Genomic DNA, 17119 nt, shown 5'->3' on the forward strand with positions numbered 1-17119 from the left:
TGGATGACCTTGACAGTTTGGATGACCTTGACAGTTTGGAGGAGGACTGCTCAGGTGTTTTGCAGAACGTCTCTCCATTGTGATCTGTCTGTTTTTCTAGATGGGGGTTGTGGGTTATCAGGAGGTGAAGGGCTATTTCCATTACATCCTTTCAAGGATACAGGACGGCTTCTCTCTGTTGGCATTGACCTTGGCCGCCTGGCCGAAGTGTCTGCTGGGCTCCTCCATGGTGAGGAGTCTCTTTCTTTGCCCTTATTTATACTCTACTCTTCGAAAGAAAATCACTAAGTGAAGCCCACGTCAAGGGGCAGGGAAATCCCCTTGAAAACACCAGGAGATGGACGGATTCCGGGTATTTAAGAAATCTCCATCCAAGCATTAGCTGAGCACAGAGCTGATCTGATACTACAATATTATTACCCTTCTTGGTTCAGGTTTTTCCAGCTTTGGGCATTGGCTGTTTTTCACTGGCTTCCATGTCCCTTTGACATACCTCAATCGTTTTGCTTCTTGAGGCTTCCTTACTTTTTGGCACCGCACGATGCTGCTGGCTCACGCTTCTCGATTTCCCGCCCCAGTTTTTGAATCTGCTGTTTTTCCAAGGAACCCTGAGTCCTCCGAGAAGTGGTGTTAGAAACCAAGGCCTGGATGCTAGGGGTGCTCACGGCTACTGGGGTGCTGATGTGTTTAGTCATTTTTAGGGACAGAGCTTGGAAGTATGTGTGTACATACTGTGTGTACACATGTATCTATAAACAGTTCTGCATGTAACTATATGGATTTCTAGTAAGCCCAACCTGAGTTCATACTGGTGTCATCTCCAGCCCTAACCCATGACCTCATGGATCATTTAGCCTCATGCTGTTATTGATCGTTAACTCCTACTCCAACAGCAAGAAATCCAGCTCCCCCATCCCCCATCCATCGAACTCATTTGTTCTGACTCAGCACCAGATGAAAATGGCCTCAGAACTGTTAACCCACACCCCCGTGAACAACAATGCTCACATTACGACTTTTGAATAGCAGGTACATGATGGCAAAATGAATAAACGAATCATTTGGGATTTGGGAATAATTTTTTTAAGGACGTTCTTCTACTTGATGCTGCAAATTTGAATAGGGAAAATTGCAATTGGCACATCACAAAAATTTTTCATAGCATTTTGCATGTGACGTGTGCTCACCTCTATGATAATGAAGCAAGCACAAAAGCAGGTTGCAGGCGAGTCCTCGGAACATCAGGCGTCCAGGGAGGCCCCAGGCTCGGCGCCTTATTCCTGGACATGTTTGCGTTTTGCTCTAAATCACTCTAGAGCTGTAAGGTGCTGAGTGCCATTTTATAAGAAAGCAAAACGGATGGAAATCTGCCAAAATCATCTGGGATTTCTGTTTGAAGAAACGGGGGACTCTCCAAAGCTAAAAGAAAATGGACTGTGACCAAAATGTGTTAAATCTGATCTGATTTTGTCTTTATAAGAAGCGTATTTTGCGACCTGGTGTGTGACGGCGAAAAAGACACAAGCAGGGGTTTTGCTGCGGTGAATCCAGGGTGGTAATTTCCAGGCTGTAATAAGAGGTATATTTCTCTGATGGCCCCCGCTGCCTACCTGGGCTTATTTCTGACAGTGTTCAGCTCTTTAAAGAAGGAGCTGGTTGGTAAAATATACTGCAACACAGGCCCTTTGGTTTCTAAGCAATCAGAATTCTTCCATAAAATGCCTGAGAAGAGCTCACTGACACACACACATGAACACACACGTGCCACATGCACACACATGCATGCACATGTACTCACACACAATCCCTGGTAACCAAAAAGTGACTGAGGCAGATCTCAGCCAATCTAGAGGTTTATTTTTGCCAAGGTCAAAGACATGCCCAGGAAAAAGAAACACAAGTTATGGTGGGATCTGTGGCTATGCTTTTGGGAACTTCTTTTTTTTTTTTTTTTCTTTTGAGATGGAGTTTTGCTCTTGTCACCCAGGAAGGAGTGCAGTGGCACGATCTCAGCTCACTTTCCCTTTGGCACAGTGAATTTGGGGTCCTGAGATCCTGCTTTTTTCCTTTGGCCCCCTCTCTAAGGAAAGCATGTCTGTGGACAGCAGCCACAGTGGCTGCAGCCCCTCCCTCGTGCCTCGGTGCTCCCCAAGGCTCCGGAAGCTTGGCCCGGTCCCCAAGAGAAGACCAGGAATGAGAAAAGCTGACATTTCCATCACTGAGTCTGTCGGAGGCTGGAGTCAAAGAGAAGCTGAAATACAGGCAGTGATGCCACAGGTTGACACTCCTGAGCCCAACTTTGGGTTGTGCCATCATCTTGGCTGCCATGTGTTCGGTGGGTGGTGTTGAGGGGCTGCACGGAGTGCCTCCCGCCAGGGCCTGGTGGTCTGTGGGGGAGGCTGCATGCTTCGCCAGATGTGCGTCTAGACATCCTCTTTCCATCCTCTGTTCAAAGCGACCCACAAGAGCTGCTTCTCAGACAGAACAACCCGCTCTGGAGCCGGGAGGACGAGCCCATCCCTATTCTCGGAGCCTATCCCACACACAGCATGGAGGGCTTGTATGAGATGCAGATGCTCCAACCTTCCCTAGATGCAGTGAGTCAGAAGTGGTGGATTAGGCCCAGTGACCTGTGCTCCAACCTGCAGGTGGTTCTCACGGATGGGGAAGTCTGAGAACCACTGGGTGGGAGACTCACACGCCCCCAGCCCTCCAGGGGCTCCTGGAACAGGGAGTCAGCTGGGGGTGGGGTGGGGCCAGTGTAACTGGGTCCTGTGATAGACAAAGTGTTTGTGCCCTGCCCCCCGATTTATATGTTGAAGCCCTAACTCCCAAAGCACTGGTATTAGGACCTTGGAGAAGTAATTAGGGCCAATGAGGACATGATGGTGGCCCCCAGGGTAGGGTTAGCGCCCTTTATGGAGTGGGGTGAGAGCAGCTTCTCACTCTCTGCCCCATGAGGGCACAATGAGGTGGCGCCTTCTAGGAGCCAGGAAGCTGGCTCCCACCAGACACCACACCTGCCCGTGCCTTGATCTTAGCCTTTCAGCCTCAGGATGTAAAGAATTAACATTTCTGGTTAAATCGGCCAGTGATGTTTCACTGTAGCTCAAGCTGACAAGACGGGTCGTGAAGAGCAGTGAGCCCTGCTAGCAGTGAGGCTGCATGGGAGAGGCGCTGGGGGCGGGTGAACATGGAGAACCAAATTCCCAGAGCCCAGAACCTCCGAGCATCATCCAAGGTGGGTCAGCTGTGCCTCTACCTCACCTCTTCCCGCCCCCACCTGCCCAGACCAGCCCGAACACCACCTTGGAGACCCAGGCTCCCCTGGAGTAGCCAGGTGGGACGGTCCACCCTCGGCCACAGAGGAGCCCAGAGAGGCAGCCGAATCCACCCATAAGGATGATGCCATGTGCCCCTGGGCCTGAGCCCATCTGCTCTTGCAGAGAGAAGGAGGACATGTGGGTGGCATTACTGGGCTCTGGAATACAGTCTGCGTCCCCTCCAGAGACCCTCTCCCCATACGCTGACCATCCCTGGGCCATTTGAATCTATGCCCCACCCCCTCCTCACATACAGTCTGTATCCCTCTCCTGAGACCCCCTCCCCATACCCCAACCATCCCTGGGCCATTTGAATCTATGCCCCGCCTCTCCACATCTCTGTCTCCTCCTGAGTACGCCCTCACGTCTCTCCCCACAGTTATTCCAAAGCCTGTTTCCTCTTATTTCCCAAAGGCTCCCTTGAAATCAACTTTCTTCACTTACCAAGTCGGCGGAGACAGACAGAAAATGTGTTTTTTTTCCCCATTTGAATTGCCCCTCCTGCAGATGCTTGCCTCAATCTCTGGTCCTGTGCGTCCGGTCGGATATCGGAGGAGCCTGTGGAGGGCAGAGGTCACAGCACCTGAGTTCGGCAGCGTGACCCTGGCCCCAGGGAGGGGTCTCGTCCGCCCCTGGCTTTAGCTGGATCTGCCTGCCCCTGAGGGCTGGAGAAAGATGGGATCCACATTTAATGAGATGATTAACAGGGTTTCAAACATGAGGCCCCGATATCTGCAATGTCCAGATGGAGTCTTCTGGAATCAGCATTGTCTAGGACTTACAGGTGGGGAATTCGCCCTGCCCTGAGCTCTGGGAGAGGAAGCCGAGAGCCAGCCCTGCAGCCTGCGACTTACAGGTGGAGAATTCACCCTGTACCAAGGTCCAGGAGAGGAAGCCGAGAGCCAGCCCTGCAGCCTGCGACTTACAGGTGGGGAATTCGCTCTGCCCTGAGCTCTGGGAGAGGAAGCCGAGAGCCAGCCCTGCAGCCTGCGACTTACAGGTGGAGAATTCACCCTGTACCAAGGTCCAGGAGAGGAAGCCCAGAGCCAGCCCTGCAGCCTGAGACAGAAGATGACGGAGAGCGGAAAACAGCCTCTGGATCACCCAACGTCAGCTCAGATCGTTCACAATAAAAGCAAACAAACAAAAAGCAAAAGCTCCTATGAAGTACCGACATGTCCACATATCAGAATTGGGTCTATAAATTACCTATGCTGATTCTACGTAACCTTGAAAAAGAATGAGATAAGGAATAATCCGCAAGATACACTGTGAAGTGAAAGAAAAATTAGCGTGTAGAATAGCAGGGCTGTGGCAGCCATTGATGTAAAATCACATAAGAATCTATGGCTGCCGCCTAAATGCACCACCAGCGTAGCCACTTAAAACAACGCAAACGCGTGCTCTGACAGTTCTGTGGTCAGAAGTCCAGCGTGGGTCTCCCTGGCTGATGTCCTGTGGGTGGGGCCGGGTCTTTTCCCGGACACTCTGCAGGTGCCCCAACCCGTGCCTTTCCCGTCCTCTGAGCTCTGGGAGCTTCCTGAGGCCCAGAATGGCGGGTCCAGTTCTTCCACATCACAGCACTCTGACCTGCTCTTCTGCCTTCCTCTTCCACTTAATAAAATAGAGTTTATTTTTTAGAGCAGTTGTAGGTTCATGTGAAATTGAGTGGAAGGCACAGGGAGTTTCTGCATGCTCCCTGCCCACCCAGGCGACCCCGTACGGCCGTTCCCCACCGTGTGTGCATTTGACAGGATCCCAGAGCGGATGACACTGAGCATCGTTATTGCCTACAGGGGCGACGTGCATTCCAGGGGCGACGTGCATTCCAGGGGCTTGGACAAAGCTATAATGGCAGGTATTCCCCGTTAGACTATCATACAGAGTTTCCCCTGCCCTAAAAATCCTCTGTACATTGATTCATCCCTTCCTCCCTCCTCATTCCTGGAAACCCCTGATCTTTTTATTGTCACCATAGTTTTGTGTTTTCCAGAATGTCATATGGTTGGAATTGTACAGTATGGAACCTTTTAAGACTGGTTTCTTTCACTCAGTAATAGGCATTTAAGCTCCCTCCGTGTCTTTTCAGGGCTTGATCGCACAGGTGTTCAGCCCTGGTTGGTGCGCCAGGATGATGGTCTGAAGGCACCAGTTCACTTCATTCCCCTGCTGAGGGGCATCCTGGTTGCTTCCAAGTTTTGGCGATTATGAATAAAGCTGCTGTGAACACGCCTGTGTGGGTTTACATGTGGATACAGGTCTTCAGTCCCTTTGGGTAACTGTCAAGGAGTGTGTTTGCTGGATCCGATGTTAAGAGTCTGTTGAGTTTTGTAAACTGTCTTCCAAAGCCGCTGCACCATTCTGCACTCCTACCAGCAATGAACGAGGGTTTCTAGCCCCACGTCTGCAGCATTTGGGGTCAGCGTTTTAGAATTGGGGGGTTCTAATAGGCGTGTAGTGGAGGCTCATCGTCATTTTACTTTGCATTTCCATCAGGACACGGACTTCCGTACTTCCAGCCCGGGGATGCATGTACACACAGAGTCTTCTAGAAGCAGGAATGCCTCACGATTATCTTCCAACCACAGAGTGCGCTGCTCCACCCAGGGCTCTCATTTGATTTTCCCGTGAACACACACGTCCTTTACGTTGCAGAGCGCCTCACGTTGGCTCTGGGCAGCGGGGCCCACAGGGACCTGATTTTCTCGCTGCCCCTGCACCGATCGCTGAGCTGAGGTCTTCTCCGGAGGGATTTGCTGCTGCTTTGATCTGGTGCCTGCTTGGTGTTCGTCCTGGGACTCATTTTCTCTCATTTAAAGGTGGAATCTGCAGGTTGGGGGGAAGATAGAGCAAGACCTGGGATGGAGGAGATGTCCAACTTGGCCTCCTCTGCCCACCAGGAGCATCTCCTCACAGCCCCATGCCCTCCTCCCGTTCCTGCCTCTTCCCTCCCTAGTGACCTGTATGTTCCTCTGGGGGCTGACACCGGTTGGTTCACTTCCCGTGCCCCCTACACCCCTAGTTCAAACACAGCACAGCCTCCTGGAGAGTATCTGCTAAGTAAAAGTCAGGTGACATTTCATCCCTGGTTTCCGCAGTGCGCCCACCCGCCTCTGGAAGGCCAGCCACTGCTGGCAGGGTGTGATTCTCAATTACGTGGTTAGATCAAGCTATTAAGAAGCTGAGATTGAAACTCCTGTTGTAACGAGCACGCCAGCTGACTCATCATGGACAGGGCTGATGCGTGTCCTCATGGCCAAGGTCGTACAGGATCAGCCAGCGGCTGGGGCAGGGCCTCTGTGTCTCCTGAAGAACTTGGCTCCAGGCACCGGGACCTGGCGGGAGATGACGGACCACAGGTCAGTCAGGAACTGGAAGATGCTTGCCTCTTGCTTGAGGATGAGACCAGTGAGAATCAGAGTTACAGTGAGGACGGAAAACAGCCAAGCTCAGACTGGAAAATGAACCTCCCTTCTTGCTTGTTCAAGACTTCCACCTCCATCCCTGCCTGGACCCAACACAGCTGTGAAAGATGCAGCCATGGCAGAATTCATTATCCTGATGTATCCAGGTTCTCCAGAGAGCAGACCCAGGTGGACATTTATATAAAAGGGAAATAAATTCAAGGAATTTGCTTTGGTCATGGTGAGGGCTGGCAGGTACAAACCCTGCAGGGGAGGCTGGAAACTCAGGCAGGAGCTGCTGCTGCAGTTTCCTCTGGAGGCAGAATTTCTTCTTCTCTGGGAAACCTCAGTTTTTGCTCTTCAGACCTTCCACCGAGTGGGTGAGGCCCACCACATAGAGGGTTATCTACTTAAAGTCAAGTAATTGGAAATATTAACCACATCTACCCAATACCGTCACATTGGCACCGAGACTCATGTTGGATTCAAAAACTGGCTGTTCCAGCCTAACTGAGGTGACGTATAAACCTGACCATTACGCCCAACCTATAGATGAGAAAACCAAGGCCCAGAAAGCGTAAGTGGATTTTCTAAAATCACACAGCTAGAACTGAATGTTGGAATGCCAGCCAGGGAGCCGGTATCACGTTGGCTGTTATTTCTTCCTGTTTCTCAGACCTTAGAAATGGGATCCTCAGGACTCAGGCCACCGCTTCTCTATCTCTCCTTTATCGGCGCTGTTTCCTGCTGTCTCACGGCTTTGAACGCCGTCCAGACGCTGGCCACCCTTGAGTCTCTGCCTCCAGCCCTGAGCTCTTCAGGATCCTCCATCCGGCTGCCTCCTGTTCGAACTCCTTAGGGATCTTTTGGGCATCTCACCCTTAACTCGTCAGCACCCGAGAGCGGACACTGGACATTCTCTTCCCCACAAACCTCCACCACCTTTGTTCATACGCTGACTCCATCCTCCCAGGTGCCTACAAAGCAAGGGTTCCTCTCACAGCGCATGCACAGTCCATCTGCAAATCCGGAGGGCCTGACCTTCAGATTCTACCTAGATCTAAACCCTTCTCACTGTCTTTCTGGCCACCACCATGGCCCAGCCACTGTCCTCTGCAATCAGGTTTTTGTCATGACTTTCTAAGCGTCTCTCTGCTTCCACTCCTGCTCTGCTTTTAGGTTCCTCTCTGCAGAGCTGCCAGGTAAAACCTTTTGAGTAGTTCTGACTCATCACTCCTCTTACCAAACCCTGCTTGGCTCTGAATTTCTTTCAGAGTGAAATAAGTTTCTTTACAATGAGTAAGAGGCTCCTAGGTGCCCGGTTCCTTCTCTACGTTCAGCCTCATTGCCTCCCCTCACTCAATCTGTTCCATCCTAACAGTGGCCTTCCTTGTCCCTCAGACCACCAAGCCCACCCCGGCCCCAGGGCCTCAGAACCCCCACTCCACGAGGCTCCAGTGCTCAGCTCCCTCTGGTCTAATGCACAAAGCCGTGAGCTCTGCAAAGTTTTAACCTGCCCTCTTCTCATGTCCCTTTCTGCAGCTCTCTGGTTGACTTGAAGATCAACAGCCTGCCATCGCTGTGAGCCCAGCAGCCCAGCACTCACAGGCAGGAGAAGCACAGGGCTGAGTCTCCTTCCAAGCCTCACCTGCAGAAAAGTGTCATGACTTGACCTGTCCGGCGGTTTCTGGAGGACCTCACTTACAAGGGTGTTTTCATTTGACCTGACTCAGAACTCACACAATACAAAAAGCCTTCTCCCTGGAGGTGTTTGTTGAAAATTACTGGAGGAAATTGTTGAACTTTGCACCTACCTGAGGTGGTGGACGAGAGTTGACACAAACATTAGGCTAGCAAAGTGTTTCAAAGGAATATCTGGGGAATGAGATGTCCTCTGCAGTTCGGAGAATCTCTGACACATTCTTGGGAATCTAGAAAGCTATCTGCACATATAGAGCTATGTGGAAAGATCTAAGAAGATCTGAGAAGTTGTCCCTAAGCTTCCACCCTAGATGACCTTGAGGTTGTGCACACACAGGAAGTGAAGCTACACAGAGTTGTACACTTGCTGAGCGTGGTAGGCACACTCCTCATGCACACAGAACCCCTTCCAAACAGACTGGGAGACTGACAGATTGCAGGTGTTTGAGACATCTCCATCCAATCCCTGGCGGGCCACAGAGCTAATCAAGCAGAGACGTTAGTGGCCAAACATGACAGAGAAGACGAAGTTTACAGAACTAGTTAACATGAGTCCCCGAACGAACAACAACAATGACAACAAAAGCAAAAACAAAAAGCAAGAGTGACACACCCTGGGAAAGGGTAGGAATCTGATTTCCAGAGCTGCCACATAGTAGTATTTAAAATGTTCAGTTTTCAACAAAATCTCTGTGGCATATAAAGCAACAAAAAATTGTGGTTTTATACGTGTAAGAGAAGCAGTCAGTTAAAACCATGCCTGAGAAAGCCCAGACATTGGACTTAGTGAACAAAGACTTAAAATCACCTAATTTTAAATATGTATAAACAACAAAAGGAAACCATGTCTAAAAACTAAAGAAAAGTATGAGAACCACATCTCACCAATGAGGCAATATCAGTAAAGATATAGAAGCTATAAAAAAATAAATTTCTGGAGTTGAAAAATACAATACCCCAAGTGAAAATTCACTAGAGGAACTCAACAGTGGGTTGGAATAGGCAGGAGAAAGACCTAACAAGCTTGAAGGTGGGACAATTGAGACTATTCAATCTGAGAAGAGAGAAAAAAAAAGAATAAAAAAATGAGCAGAGACTCAGAGACCTGTGGCATGTCATTAAATATACCCACACATGCATGACAAGAGGTCCCAAAGGACAAGAGAAAGATATAAATGATTAGAAAAAAAGGTTTAAAAATAATTCCTGAAAACTTTTCAAATTTGATGAAGAAAACATTAGTCTATAGAACCAAGAAGGTTAGACAGTTTCAAGTTGGACAGACTCCAAGACATATAGACACGCTGTACTCAAACCATCAAAATTCAAGAGAGAATCTTGAAGACAGCAGGAGAGAAGAGACAGAGGTATAATGGATCCTCGGTAAGATTAACTGCTCATTTCTCATCAGAAACCATGGAGACCGGAAGGCAATGGGATGAAATTTCAAGTGATCTAGGCTGGGTGCAGTGGCTCATGCCTGTCATCCCAGCACTTTGGGAGGCCAAGGCGGGTGGATCACCCGAGGTCAGGAGTTCAAGACCAGCCTGGCCAACATGGTGAAACCCTGTCTCTATTAATTAAAATACAAAAATTAGCCAGGCATGGTGGTGGGCACCTGTAATCCCAGCTACTCAGGAGGCTGAGGCAGGAGATTTTCTTGAACCCAGGAGGTGAAGGTCGCAGTGAGCTGAGATCATACCACTGGACTCCAGCCTGGGCGACAGGCCAAGACTCCATCTCGAAAAAAAAAAAAAAAAAAAAAGGAAAAGAAAGAAATTTCAAGTGACCTAGACTAGCCCAATCAATCCTGACAAAGAAAACCAAAGCTGGAGGGTTCAGACTTCCCAGATTCAAAACTCCCCGCAGAGCTACAGTTATGAACACGGAGAGTCACCAAACTGTACACTTTTTTAAATGGGGTGAATTTTATGGTATCTGAATTATGTATTGGAGAAACTCAAGCCAGTCAACATTGCTGATGTCTTCACATGTGAGCAGTGTCATGGCTGTGCACGCGAAGATTGAGCCTCCTTACAATGAGTCACTTTTACATCTCCGGCGAGTGTGTCTTGGTGTGGAGACACGCTGGCATTGCAGACAATGCTGCAAGCGGAATGCTCTTATAGTGGCAAACGTCCATGCTGTCTGCGTAACAGAAAGACCCACAAGAAACAGGCCTCCTGCAAGACGTCAGACGTCTCGGTCCAATCTGCTAACGAGGTGTGAGGCTCCTCGCCCCTTTAAATCTGTACGATATCCGGTGGGCCCTGTACATGTTTTTGAATTTAAAATTAAAGTCAGATAGCGTGGTTATAAAAATACCTGCTCTTTGACTCATTCATCTTGGTAGGAGATGGAGAATATGGACATTTTTTCCCCCGGACTCTAAATGAAGGCTTTAAGATACATGGATAATAAATCTGATTTCCCAGACTTGGCAGCAGCAATTAGCCCTGGCCACTCTATTTGCATTCGCGGCTCGGAAGGGCCACCTGGGACCCCCAGGCAACCCTTGCACACAGCAGATGTCCGCCTCCCCCATCAGCAGGAATCGTGTCTTTGGTCAGCCAACAGCGAAATGGCCCCTTGTGCCGACCTCGTAAACAGTGATGGATTGTGGCTGTTTAACTCGAACCCTGCGGCAGCTCAGGGCCCCACGGAAGGGGCAGCGGTACGCACTCCCAGGCTTCCAGGGTTCCCATCGCAGGCGGCAGCCAAGGACAGAGCTTGCTCACGAAGTCTTACACCTCCTTGGCTCCCCGCTTCTCCGAGTGAGTTGGGAGATCGTTTCATTTATGCCGCGAACAGACTGGCCTGTTCTCCCACCGGACCCCTCCAAAGTCTGCCATTATTACGGGCTGTCTTTCTGCAGTTTTTAGGGGGAAAGGAAACTCTCCCATTAAAATGAATTATCTTCTTTTCTGTTCTCACAGCAAATATTTAATAAATGAATCTATTTAGAAGCCATTTAAAATGTTATGGAGAGGCTGGGCCCTAAAAACCAGCTCGAGGGACAGTGTGGGCCACTGGCCTGCCACAGGCAGGTGTTCAGTGTGGCAACAATTTCAGAACCATAAATAAATCAATGCAGGATTGCCAGGACAGGGAGTTCTGTGGAATTTAAAAAACAATTATATTCTACACAAATGTTCCCAAGAGACATAAGTGCCCTCCCCAGGCACCTGCGTCCCCACTTCACTCCGTGGTCCTCTTCCTCTTCGCTCCTTTCCATCCACCCAGGGGAGCACACGGCAGAGAGCACAGCCTTCCTGTGAAATGTGGGTGTGCCGTCCTGGCACAGGGGAGGTGTCGGTGCAATTTCACGAAATGAAAGGGCCAATATGTGATCATTTTCATCACCCACCATCACCGGTTTCTACTTCTTAACCGGCAAACACTCTGTCAATATTACCAAGGACTTATCAAACAGGCCACATTAAAAAATGCTGTCCTGGCCGGGCGCGGTGGCTCACGCCTGTAATCCCAGCACTTGGGAGGCTGAGGTGGGTGGATCACTTGAGGTCAGGAGTTTGAGACCAGCCTGGCCAACATGGTGAAACCCTGTCTCTAGTAAAAATACAAAATTTAGCTGGCCATGGTGGCGCGTGCCTGTAATCCCAGCTACTCAGGAGGCTGAGTCAGGAGAAATGCTTGAACCCAAGAGGTGGAGGTTACAGTGAGCCGAGATCGCGCCAATGCACTCCAGCCTGGGCGACCGAGTGAGACGCTGTCTCAAAACAAAAACAAAAACAAAAAATGCTGCTCTTCAGATAGCTAATGCATGTGGGGCTTAATATACCTAAGTGACGACGGGTCAAGAGGTGCGTCAAACCACCATGGCACATGTTTACCTGTGTAACAAACCTGCACCTTCTGCACGTGTATCCCAGAACCTACAATACAATACAGTACAATACAATACAATGCAATACACTACACTACACTACACTACACTACACTACACTACACTACAGTACAAAACAAATACGTTCCTTATCCTCTGGGGCTGTGTGGCCACGTCAATGCGATTTCACCGCTCCAGGATGGATCAGGACACGCTTCTGAAGTTGGCAGGTCCACGCTGACCCGGCAGAAGTCACGCCCCACCTTGTCCATTCACTGTGAAAGGTCCTGCTCACACAGAGGTGCCTGGGCTGGAGGGGCACGGATGCTTGGAATTCCCCTCAGTTTCCTGAACACTCCGGGTTCAGCTTGTACTCCAACTCCTCCCCAGCTTCAGAGAGATCCTGAGAAGCTGGCTCCAAGGAAAGAAGGTAGCTGCACCCTCCACACCTTGTGACACGTCCAGGGTCAGGCGGAATGTGGTCTGCTGCGTCCTTCCACCAGTGAAAACGAACCTATGCCAGGCAGCATACAAGCTGCAAGGGCCGACACCTGGCCCTCCAGGAAATCCAGGAGGGATGTGGACTCCGGGAAGTCAGGCTATGAATCCGGTCTCGGTTCAGGCCATGGGCACAGGCACACAGAGGTGATGCCAGGCAGGATGGCAGTGGTCCCGAAACAGCAGCAGCACAGCCCTCGGGAACTCTGACGGGGGAGATTTCCTCCACCAAGGGTCCTCCCTGAGGCTTCCCAGAGAAGGGCTCCTCCTTTGAGGGGCTGATCTTCAGACCAGAGGCCTCCGGACCAGAGTCACCGTGCTGGGACGGGTGCCTGGGAGCAGATGTGTGTTCACAGGGGACTCACTGACTTGGGGTGGGGCTCGGTGACAGGACCCTTGCTGCATCAGAGGAGATGCTTTCCTGAGACCTGCTCTGCTGAGATCTCCTCAGGGCTCCTCAGCACACAGCCCCTTCCCCTCACTGTGGGAGAGACGGTTTCCCTGGAATCTCTGCACATACCTCCAGGGAGTAGCCTTTTTGTGTCTGTTGGTTTGAGCTGCTGTGGAATATGTTGTTCTCTGTGTGGTCTCAGATCACCCCACAGAACTTTCCTTTGATCTCCTAGTAAGAACCTGGATGCTGGGGACAAAAGTCTCCAGAACAGCTTGGCTGGTGTCAGATGCACCTGCCTCAAATATCTGCAAGGTCTGGGGAGCTCAGAGGGGTGGGGGACCTGGATCTCGTGGTGGTGCTGGTGGATTCATTTGATGAAAAAGCCTGTGCTCATGTCAGTGTGAGCTTGACACATAGTCTCAGAAGGCCAAGAGAGAAATCCTTCCAACTTTGGCAATAAGAAGTAGTCAGGATTAGTAGATTTAAATTTTACCTTAGTGAGAGGATTGCAAGTTACTGGTGGTTGCTGACAAATATGGTGTAAAATAAGATACCATTAACAGCACAAAGCAAGTATAAAGTCTATATAAAGGATACACAAGCCATATTTAAAATCTCTACATAAAGTGTGCAGAAAGCTTTAAAACTCAATCCTGGGACCTGAAGGAAGATCCTGGATGGGTGAACATAATGTGTGCAGGGCGCTAGCCCCGTCTGCAGTCCCCCCAGCTCAGGGCCGCTCCCAGCCCAGTCCAGCCAGGCTTTCCCAGGGATCTGATGCACATACTTCAGCTGGGGCTGGGGGTGGGTATAAAAGCCAGCTTGGAAAGCAAGAGAACCAAGAAAGAATACTTGCTTTACCCAATGTTAAGAGTTCTCCAAAATCCCGATAATGATGATGAGGATAATAATAATGGCATAAACAATGGCATAAACCTAAATACTGAGGACCTGTAGGTGACAACACAAGTTAATGCGTGTGATGGGTAATGCTGAGTGTCAACTTGATTGGATGGAAGGATGCAAAGCATTGATCCTGGCGGGTCTGTGAGGGTGTTGCCAGAGGAGATTAACATTTGAGTCAGTGGGCTGGGAGAGGCAGATCCATCCTTAATCTAGGTGGGCACCATCTACTCAGTTGCCAGCGCAGCTAGGATATAAAGCAGGCGGAACAAAGTGAAAAGGCGAGACTGGCCTAGCCTCCCAGCCTACATCCTTCTCCCCTGCTGGATGCTTCCTGCCCTCAAACATCGGACTCCAAGTTCTTCCATTTGGGACTCGCACTGGCTCTCCTTGTTCCAGAACTTGCAGGTGGCTTATGGTGGGCCCTTGTGAGCGTGTGAGTTAATACTTAATAAGCTCCCCTGTTTATATACTTCTTTTATATACTTCTATCCTATTAGTTCTGTCCCTCTAGAGAACCCTGACTCGTACACTGGTGCAAGGAGGACCCCCCAGTAGGTCCTGTGGGTGATCCCGGCTCACTCTGGAGGGAAGGACACCTGGATCCCTACCTGATACCACACGTTAACAGGGATCTCAGGTGGATTCAGGCCTGAATGCACAAGGGATAACGTTAAGCTGACAGGAGACCATGAGGATGAATATCCCTGAGGCCTGAGCACAGGGAAAATGGGACACCATGAGGTGACACCCAGGTTCCAGCAACACTGAGTACTTGTCCCCAGTAGGCGATGCTGTGACCCGATGATCACCTGAAAGAAAACAGAGAGTCAACGAAGGACTAACGTCGCAACTAGAGAGGCGATTCCTACACTCAGAAAGAAAAAGACAGAAAGCCCAACGGGAAACTGGGGGAAAAGTTTAACATCAACCAAATACATCCGGACTTCCCAGGCTCATTTGAAATCAGTGAAATACAAAACACATCCTTGTCACCACCACCACCACTGCAGAGATGAGAAGCCAAAGTACAGGTTTGAGGACCTAGTTATATTCCTTGTAATACCTTTTAAAATAAAATCATCAAACTATTAAAATAAGAAACAACTGCCCCTGTGCCCCAAAACCCCCTCCTGTGCCACCCTGTGCCCTCCTCTTTGGAGTCTCCAAGACCCACCCTGGGGAAAGCTGAAAGTCAGCCAACCTTGCACTGGTCCCGGTGAGCCGTGGGGTGGGTGGGGAACGCAGGGAGGTGGGGGCCTAGTGAACTCAGAGCCGCCTGGCACCACCCTGTGGTGGGCCGGCCCCCCGGACACAGAGCGGAGTGAAGAGGCCCTGTGGCTGCCGACCCGGCATTGCCTGTCCCGGGACGGTTGCAGAGGAATGGGAGTCAGAAGCCAGCTGAGCCTGCGTCACAGGCGGCAGGAGCCCAGGGCATGAGGACTCCATCAGAGACGGGGCGGGGCCTGTGGGCGGGGCCCGTGGGCGGGGTCTGTGAGCACGTGGTCCATCCAGTGCAGGAAGCCGGGCGGGGCCTGTGGGGCGGGCTGTGGGCGGGGCCTGTGAGCACGTGGTCCATCCAGTGCAGGAGGCCGGGCGGGGCCTGTGGGCGGGGCCCGTGGGCGGGGCCTGTGGGCACAGGATCTATTCAGTGCAGAAGACTGGGCGGGGCCTGTGGGCGGGGCCTGTGGGCACAGGGTCCATTCAGTGCAGGAGGCTGGGCAGGGCCTGTTGGCACGTGGTCCATTCAGTGCAGGACTGGGAGGAAAGCAGCACAGAATCCTCTTGTAACTGAAAATGCACATCCACGCCAACCTTCTGAATCCTACACGCAGGCCAGGGAACTTCAGCACATCAGAGCAAAACACACACCCTTCCAGAGCGTCCACACCAACCTTCCAAATCCTACACACAGGCCAGTGCATTTCGGCACATGGCAGAGCGAAACTCACACCCTTCCACAGCGTCCACGCCAACCTTCCGAATCCTACACACAGGCCAGGGAACTTCAGCGCATTGCAGAGTGACACACACCCCTCCAGAGCGTCCTGGGGGAGACCTGGCCAGTTCTTTTGGAATTGCTGCTTCCCTATCACCAGTGCCTTGTAGGAGTGTCCCCACCTCTCCAGAGTCCAGCAGATGCATGGGGAGGGCTGAGCACCTGGGCCTTGCTGCAGGTCCCAGAGCAGAGTCCCCCCTACTCTGCCCCCAGTCTTTGGGCTGAAGCCCATGACAGGGGCCCCACACCAAGGCAGAAGCAATTATTTGAGAGACCAAAACTTTGCTACCTGGATAGAAAGTCTTCTAATGGATGACACAGCCTGTAGGAACGGACGTAGGAGGTGTGCTTACGGCAGAATTTCTGTTCCTAGGGAGGGTCTTGGAGACTCCAAAGAGGGGGGCCAGGGTGGCATGGGAGGGGTGGTTTTGGGGCACAGGGGCAGTTGTTTCTTATCTTAATAATTTAACGATTTTATTTTAAAAGGTATTACAAGGAATATAACTAGGGCATCAAACCTGTAATTTCACAGTGATATAAAGTTTTCTTCACAATAAAAGTAAGACATGAAATGAGTCGATTGAGAGGAAAAATGTAAGTTTAAGTGCACGAAGGTAACAGGAGACTAGGCAGGCATGGCTGTGCGGCTCTTCGGTGAGCGGTGAGGACAGGTGTCCCTGGTGGCTAATTGAGTTGACCTTCTGTGGAGGGTTGCCAGATATAGTCCAATTAAATATTGAAGGATTCACACCAAAAATGTCTGGTTTTGTTTTAGAATAATTGAACTCAGACCTTCATTTCTGACAGCCATTAGACAGCAGATCAGCTGATTTCTGAGACCGTCCTAGTTAGTGACAATAAAACCAAACTGTCAACTTATAAGGCAATGTAGTCTTCAGTTTAATTACTGTATCAGCCACTTTAGAACTGCAGAGGCATTTCCAATGACACAGTAACGAGGGCCTGAAAGTTTAATGCTCGGCCATGGCATTTGCTGAAAATCAAGGAGACATTTGCACACTTTTCATTTTTGCCAGAACATTGTCATAT

General features: G+C 50.5%; 1 long non-coding RNA gene across 2 annotated transcripts; it reads right to left on the minus strand.

Annotated features, from left to right (window-relative positions):
- Positions 1–1837: 1837 nt before the first annotated feature.
- Positions 1838–15424, minus strand: LOC103888442. Of its 2 annotated transcripts, none has more exons than XR_001892391.2 (4): positions 15275–15424; positions 14682–14882; positions 3768–3881; positions 1838–2588 (listed from the first exon to the last, which is right to left on the minus strand). It is a non-coding gene; the product is annotated as an uncharacterized LOC103888442 (long non-coding RNA). The 2 variants fall into 2 exon arrangements; XR_652946.3 differs by having other exon boundaries at positions 15248–15424.
- Between the last annotated feature and the right edge of the window lie 1695 nt (positions 15425–17119).

This window comes from Papio anubis, chromosome 16 (assembly GCF_008728515.1).
Source record: "Papio anubis isolate 15944 chromosome 16, Panubis1.0, whole genome shotgun sequence".
Lineage (NCBI taxonomy): Eukaryota > Metazoa > Chordata > Mammalia > Primates > Cercopithecidae > Papio > Papio anubis.